Genomic DNA, 7,709 nt, shown 5'->3' with positions numbered 1-7,709 from the left:
CATACTAGTGCCCCCTAACTTTGACATCATCATGCTTGACAGATCCAGGGAACAAGGAGGAGGCATCGCTTGTTTACATCGTAAAAATCTATCAGTTAGAAAACTGCATTCTGACCCCATGCTGTCATGTGAATTACTGTGCTTTGAAGTATTATGCAACAACAGGCAAGCTTATAAATTCCACGCGCTCTACCACCCTCAACGATACAATCTCCCCTTCCTAGAGCAAGTCATGGAAATCATCTCATCGTTACCCAAATCTTGCTTGGAGACTTTAACTTCCATTGGAATGATAAGAATGACTCGTCAGTCAACAGCCTCAAATCTTTACTATCTGACCTCAACCTCACTCAAATCTGTGATAACCCTACCCACATCAAGGGAGCAACATTAGATCTGGTCATTGGTAAGATAGACTCTATCTAACTTGAAGCTATCGCCCCATGTGACTGGACAGACCACCACTGCATCTCATTCCTCATGTCAGAATCGGTGAGACTTAATAAATCACAGATAAAGATACCTAGACAGGAATAGAAGTCTTAGAAACATTAACCTATATAATCTGACTTCACGCATTGACAACAGACTGCCCCCACCCCGGGATATGTCTGATGTTAGAGACCTCACAAATCATTACAATAGGTCTATGGCTAACATCCTAGACTCAATGGCACCCTCACGGCTAAAGAGAATGCCTTCCAGGATCTCCAAGCCCTGGTATAATGGTAGCTTAAATACTGAAAGAAGAAATCTTAGACTGGCGGAACGTTTATGGAGATCCTCTCCCTCCCTTGACCACCTCACTCAGCTGAGATCACTGAGAAATCAGTACAACTAAAGCATCAGATGCTCTAAAGCCAGTTATTTCAGAAAGCAACTGGAGCAAGCAAAGAACCGGCCAAAGAAATTGTTTGAACTCATCAAGATTCAATTTAACAGCCAACCCAATCCTCATCCAATGGGTCAAACAGTGAGGAATCTGCAGCCTTCTTCCAGGAAAAGACAACAAGGATTGAACTGGAATGAAGGGTAGCTTTTGAGAACCTTCCTGTTCCATATCCTACCTTTGGATTGGTGATGCCCCCACCATTCAGGTTGTCCCCCCAAAAACAATGCTGTTTGGAGCATTTTCCAAACCTTGGGTGAAAGCACCATTCGCAAAACTCTGGCCTCTCTGAATCCATCCAACCACTTCAGCGATCCCTTGCCATCAAACCTCTTCAAGGAAATCAGATCGTCCTTACTCCCTCTTTGGATGAGGATAATTAATGTCTCTTTGCTTTAAGGTACAATTCCAGGCTGCCTTAAAACAGGGCAGGTCACCCCCATCCATAAAAAACTGACTGCAAACCACACTAACCCTTGCAATTTCCGCCCAATTTCCAACATTCATGCTCTGGCTAAGCTCTTAGAGAAATGCGTGCACACCCAGCTATGTAGCCACATTGAACAATTCTGCTTGCTGGACCAATTCCAATCAGGCTTCCATCTGGAGCATAGCACGGAATCCGCTCTTACTCACATTATGGACGATGCTCTACGAATGCTAGACTCAAATGATTCTTGCCTCCTGACCCTCCTTGACCTATCGTTAGCTTTTGATACAGTCAAACATGAAACCTTTAAGCAACTGGAGCACAAGATGGGAACATTTGGGACTGTGCTAAATTGCTTCTCCTCATTCCTTCACAACAGAACACAAAGACTTTAGGCAAATCAGGCTCTGTCAAATTCTGCTCCCCTCACCCTGTCCCACAGGAGTCCACGCTCTCACCCACCCTTTTCAACTTGTTCATGGAGCCTCTAAATGAACTCCTGAAATTGTCCAACATTCATTACCACATGTATGCTGATGACATCCAATTGTACCTGAAAGTCTCCTCCCTGGGGGACATAAGGTCCCTCAACTGAACTCTTCAGAAAACACAAAGTTGGTTGAGTCTCAATCACTTGAAACTAAATGCCCTCAAAACAGAAATAGCCAATCATTTTCCAGACATCGAAGAACCGATGCATCAACTCACAGCTCTCAACTGCACTGCAAACATCATTGATTCTGCAAGCTCTCTGGGAATAATGCTCAACAAACATCTGAACATGCAAAAGCACATTAGTGCTCTCACCAAAGGTGCGAACCTCAAACTGAGAGTCTTGAGGAAAATAAAACCGTTCCTACCCCATAACGACTTAAAAAATGGGGTGCAAGCCCTATTGATTTCTAAATTGGACTATGGTAGTGCTACCCTCTGCGGCCTTCCTAGAGCAAAGAGGGCGCCACTTAGGACCTCTCTCAACTCCTCTGCGAGGCTCATTACAGGCTCTCATCACATCATGCCCGAGTTTAAATCTCTGAAATGGCTTTCATATGAAGCAAGGATTACAATCGAGCATTTTCATGTATTGCACCAAGAATTTGGAATGCCTTGCCACCTCAAATAAGACTTAACTCCACCGCTTCCTTCAACAAGCATTTACAATGCAACAGTCTCGGCCTTGTCAAAGTTATAGTTATTGGTATTGCTCATGACATTGCTTTTATTTGTGCCTTAAAAAGATTGAAAGAAACAGCATTGTTATTTGCAATGTTAGTAGCTTAATCTGTCTGAAATGTGAGACCTATTGCATTTGCACACAGACACAGAGGCAAACATACAAAGCCAGTCATACAGAGCCACTACACAGAGCTATTTGCATAGAGCAACGCACACAAATAGAGTCACCCATACTGAGCCACCTACACATACAAAGATTTACCCACACAGAGTCAGAGGCAGTCATGCATAGAGGCACTTACACAAAAAGTCACCCACATAGAGGCACATAAAGACAAACACATACACATACACAGCCTCCTGGACACACATTGAGACACCCACACTCACACAGAGGCACACACACAAAGCCACACTCACAAAGACACACATACACAGAGCCACATACACAAACAGCCACACACAGAGAGCTACACAGATATACAGAATCACACAGACACACATAGATCTAGCCACATACACATTGATCTTGTGAGCTAATGTAGAAGTGGGATGCACTTTACCTCTTGTTGTAAGCTTTATTTTAGCGAGTAGTATTTATTGATAGTAGTAGTTAGTGAGAAGAGAGTAGTATAGTGTGGTTAGTATAGTAGTTTGTAAATTATCGAGTATTGTAGTTGAGTTAATTAGGTTGTGATAGAGAGGTATTACGAAAGAGTGAGAGGTAAAGTGTTATTTATAGAGTGCTATGAGCGTTGTGATTTGTAATGAATAAGTAGTGGTGTAGTAGAGTGTTAGTAGTATTAATATTTGTAGTATAGCGAGTATTAGAGTGAGTATTAGAGAGTGCGTTAAACATTAGTATTATTAGAAGTGTAGCAGATAGTGTGTTTTTATAGTCATGTAGTAGAAGTAGTATTGTTATTTGAGTTAGTATATTAGTATTAGATATTGTGTACTAGCACATGACTAATAGTTGTTAAGAGTGAACGAGTGAGTATTAAAGAGTGAGTTGTAGACTTTAAATGGCAGAGTAAGTATTAGTGTTAGTAGCAGAGTATATTAAGTAGTACTCTTTCGAAAGTATAGTGATACACATTTGTAAATCTGTATTCATATTTGCAGTATATTGTTATGTATATGTGCATATATATGTGCATATTTAATAGCTTACCAGAATGCTGCATATAGATGCATGCAAGGACATACAAATATATATTTATTTCATGTAAAAAAAAACAGTAAGCAAAATTGTGTAACTTTTTTTATTAACTGTAATCTTTAAATATTTTCTTTATATTTTAATATGATTTTGTACTTTGATGATGCTTGCATAATGTATACTTTAAGATTCGTCAAGAATTTCGATTATGCATTCATTTTGAAAGATGACATTTAATGTCTTTGGTAGGTATGGCATGAGAGCCTCTGCAAAGTCATCAATGTCTGCTGGTATATTTAGGTAGTCCATTAGAAGTGTATTGGTTATTTGCACTGATTTCAAATGTTCGTTGTCTTCAATTTGTATTGTTATAGTACTTTTCTCCTGAGTTGTATTCTCTAGTCCATATATTGTAATTGTAAGTTCTTCTTGGGGTGGTTCTATTATCTGGGAAGGCAAAAAATGCGTTAATCAAGGCATTTATAGTGTATGTACATTTAGTAATTGGCATATTTTAATGCGTTTTTGTGATAAATAGAAAAGTGATTGTTATAGATATGGACTGAAATAGAAAAATATATTAAAGGTAATTGCAAATAGTACAGAGAGGTAGATAAATGTATGTGTCTGGTTAGATAATGATAAAGACCGAAAGTGAGTAATATAGTGAAAGTTTCTATTTTTTTTGTATGGAGGGGGTGGTGTGTAGTAGAATTAGTGATTTAGAGGGAGGCAAATGTAATGTAAAAGAGGGATAGAACTTCAAAGACATTGAGAGAGATAGATGTATGGAGAGTGAGTTTTAGAGAGAAACAGTGATATGGAATTAGAATATGCAGAGGTAGGGAGTGATATAGTATGAGTATAGTAGAGGATAGTTTTTAAGTTAAGAAGAGAGAGTCAATTGTATTTTGAGGCAATTGTGTTGCATTGTGATATAAGAAGAGATATAGTTAGGTGTAGATAGAATGTTGCTCTGCTCGAGAAATATTTATTTAGAAAATTTGTGGGAGTCTGAGATCAAATTAGTGTTATATATAGATAAAGTTAGGTATATGGAGTTTTGCATGTGGTAGCAGGTAAGGTATATATAGTGAGTAAGACAGGTAGTATGGTAGAGTTAGGTAGCAGTATCTTAAAATGTGTGGAAAAGTGATAGAGTGAGAGATGTAGTTTGTTATGAGAGTACACAGATGTTATGATCGTACACATATGGATGTGGCGCATATGTTTTAATTGTAAGTACGTGCAAGTGTTTGGAGAGCATGTATGTAATGTAGCTGTACAAAATGTTTTGTATTTTGTAGTTATGTAGGGAAGTATAAGAGAAATTGAGAGTTTGAAGTATTTAAAGTGTGGTAGACAGTGGTAGATGTAAGTAGAGTGAGAGGTTGGGAGAGTTATTGGGTGAGAGATAAACAGAGTGATATACATGGAAGAAAGTACAGTGAGTGAAGTACTTAAGATTGTTGAAAGTTGATCAGTGTTAGTAAGTTATGCTGACAGTGTTAATGGTATGGTTAGGCAATTGACTGCTGTGATATAGTGAGGTAAAGTTAGTTGGAAATAGTGATATAGATGTTTGTATGTACATGGGAATAAAGTTGAAGATAGGAGTATTGGTATTAAAGAAAAAATTAGTTAGTTATAGATATAGAGGGAGGATGCTTTAGGGAGTAATGTATATGCATGTAGGTAAAGGGATATATAGTTTTTGTGTGAGAGTTAGTTGTACTATTGCAAAATGTATGTAGAAGAGAGAGCAAGAGATGTTGTCAGTTCTGAGAGTAAACAGATGAATGTAATATGTGTTGTGTATTGGATGTGTAAGTAAGTATTTTTGAATGTATGCATGTATTTTAGCGATAAAGATTGGATTGCAGTTTGTACTTACTTGGAATTAGGTATTTCGAGTTGAATTCAATATTTTTTGGTTATTAAACTCATGCACTGTCAAGTGAGTTATTTTGATGTATGTTCCAAGTTCTATTGGGAAGTCCGCTGCGTCTCTCCAAAGTGTGATTTTAACCGAGTCAGTTGCATCATTAACTGTTATAGATTTTAGTTTAGTTTCTTGTCCTCCAATGAACACCGTTTTTGTTTCTTCCTCCTGTTAGATACATAAAAGAAATATTAGTATTATTTGTGTTATACATTGTATACAGTGGAGCAGTATAGTTTACTTTTTTCCTGCGGAACTTGTTAAAGAAATTTTAGTAGAGTGTTGTAGCGTATTTCTTATGTAATAGTAAGTGTGTGCTAGAGTGTGTGTGCTAGAGAGTGTGCGCTAGAGAGTCTGTTAGTATATTATGTCTATTATCTATGTTGTAGCAGAGTGTATACTAGAGAGTAGGTGAGTATATTTAGTATAGTAATAGATTTTATTAGTGTTGTGAAGAAAGAGGAATAATAAGTTCAAAGTGGTGGAAAAAGTTGGCAGTGCCTCACGTAAGTAACACTATGGAAGTTTGCAGATTGGTTCTCACCTGCATGCTCACTTATTCATCATCAGCTATTGCCAAATTATAGCGGATAATTATAAAAAAGTAATGAAAAAAAGGAGTGAGTAGAGTTTATAGTACACAGTATGTAGTATATAGTAAGTAATAGTGTTAGTAGTAGGAACAGTATTGTGTAGCATATAGTAAGTAGGAAATTAATTAAGTATGAATATAGTCATTAGAGATATTTTTAGACTAGTAATTTTTTAGTATAATGCATGTAGTAGATTTTACTAGAGACTATTGTTAAGGGTTATGTAGTAAAGAGTGAGTTATAGAGAGTGTGTATTTAAATGTATGTAATAGAGTGTGTATATTTAAAAGTGTGTTATAGAGTGAGTAGTAGAAATTAGTAAATAGTAGTAATGTGTGTAATAGAGAAGCAAACAATAGTCAGTAGTAGAAATTGATCTAGATAGAATGTGTGTTAGAGAGAGTGTTGTTCAGAGTGTGTAGTAAAGAGTGTGCTGTTGAGAGTGTGTGTGGTAAAGAGTTTGTGTTAGAAATTGTGTTATAGAGTGTATGTTATAGTGGTTTAGAGAGTGTGTCTTACAGAGTGTGTGGTAGACAGTGTGTTAAAGTGTGTGGTTGCAAACAGACTATTAAATGTAATTGTGAATATGTATAAAAGCATTTCCTTTTAAGCAACGTACCTCAGATATTGTCCCTAATATGCTCATTAATGATCGCAAGTTTGCCTCTCTTATTGTTTTAATTGGTGAAATTGGTGGAGCAGGTGGTTGCAGTATGTATTCTGCTTCTTGGATAATTTCTGGTGGAATAGTTAAGGGTGGCATTCTGGAGATCTTTGTTTGTTTAGTTAAGATTACCACATTGTTCTTGGTAATAAAATTTCTAATTATAATTGCATTTCCTTTCTTTGTCTGTTTGTAAAAATCATCGTTGTAGCAAGTTCCTTTAATTGACCCACTTTCATCAGCTAGAGCAATATGATATAAGATTTTACTTTCTTGCTTTGCGTTTTTGTAGTTTGTTTTCGAAGAGCATTTCACTATGTTAGCTCTTATTGCTTTTTGATAAGGTTTGCTTTCTTCTTGTTTTGTCTGCTTAATTTCTTGTATAGAAATCATCTGCAATGAGAGAAAAATGTAAGCATACATTCTGAATATAATATAGTAACATTGGAAATTTCTGAAAGAAAAGAACATATTAAATGATAAATTATGCTTATTAAACTGCTACCCATAATGCTTTGTGATCACTATAATATGACTCTAATATACCAAAGTGAGTCACATTTACATTAGTATATATATGATCTAGTGTTGAATTGTAGTCTGTTGTGTAGGCTTGTATTTTTTGGTAAAATTGAAATTGGTTTTGCATGTATTCTAATAGTAGTGTTGTGTTTTGTGATACTTGTGTTAAATCTATGTTGAAGTCCCCCATGATTATACATTTATAATTAGGATAAAAGTTTAATATGGTAGTTAATACTTGCAATAGTTTTTGTAGTTGTACATGTGGTGGTTTGTATAATATACCAAATAATTAGTCACAATTATTAAGATGCAGAGAAAAATGTACAAT

At 36.4% G+C, this 7,709-nt stretch overlaps 1 long non-coding RNA gene across 1 annotated transcript; it reads right to left on the bottom strand.

Annotated features, from left to right (window-relative positions):
* Nucleotides 1-3,814: 3,814 nt before the first annotated feature.
* Nucleotides 3,815-7,239, bottom strand: LOC146871536 (uncharacterized). The gene is made up of 3 exons (XR_014959572.1): nt 6,812-7,239; nt 5,552-5,767; nt 3,815-4,104 (listed from the first exon to the last, which is right to left on the bottom strand). It is a non-coding gene; the product is annotated as an uncharacterized LOC146871536 (long non-coding RNA).
* Nucleotides 7,240-7,709: the final 470 nt, after the last annotated feature.

Source organism: Triturus cristatus, chromosome 1_1 (assembly GCF_964204655.1).
Source record: "Triturus cristatus chromosome 1_1, aTriCri1.1, whole genome shotgun sequence".
Taxonomy (NCBI): domain Eukaryota; kingdom Metazoa; phylum Chordata; class Amphibia; order Caudata; family Salamandridae; genus Triturus; species Triturus cristatus.
The sequence above is the reverse complement of the archived record's forward strand: the minus strand, read 5'-3'. Positions and strand labels throughout refer to the sequence as shown.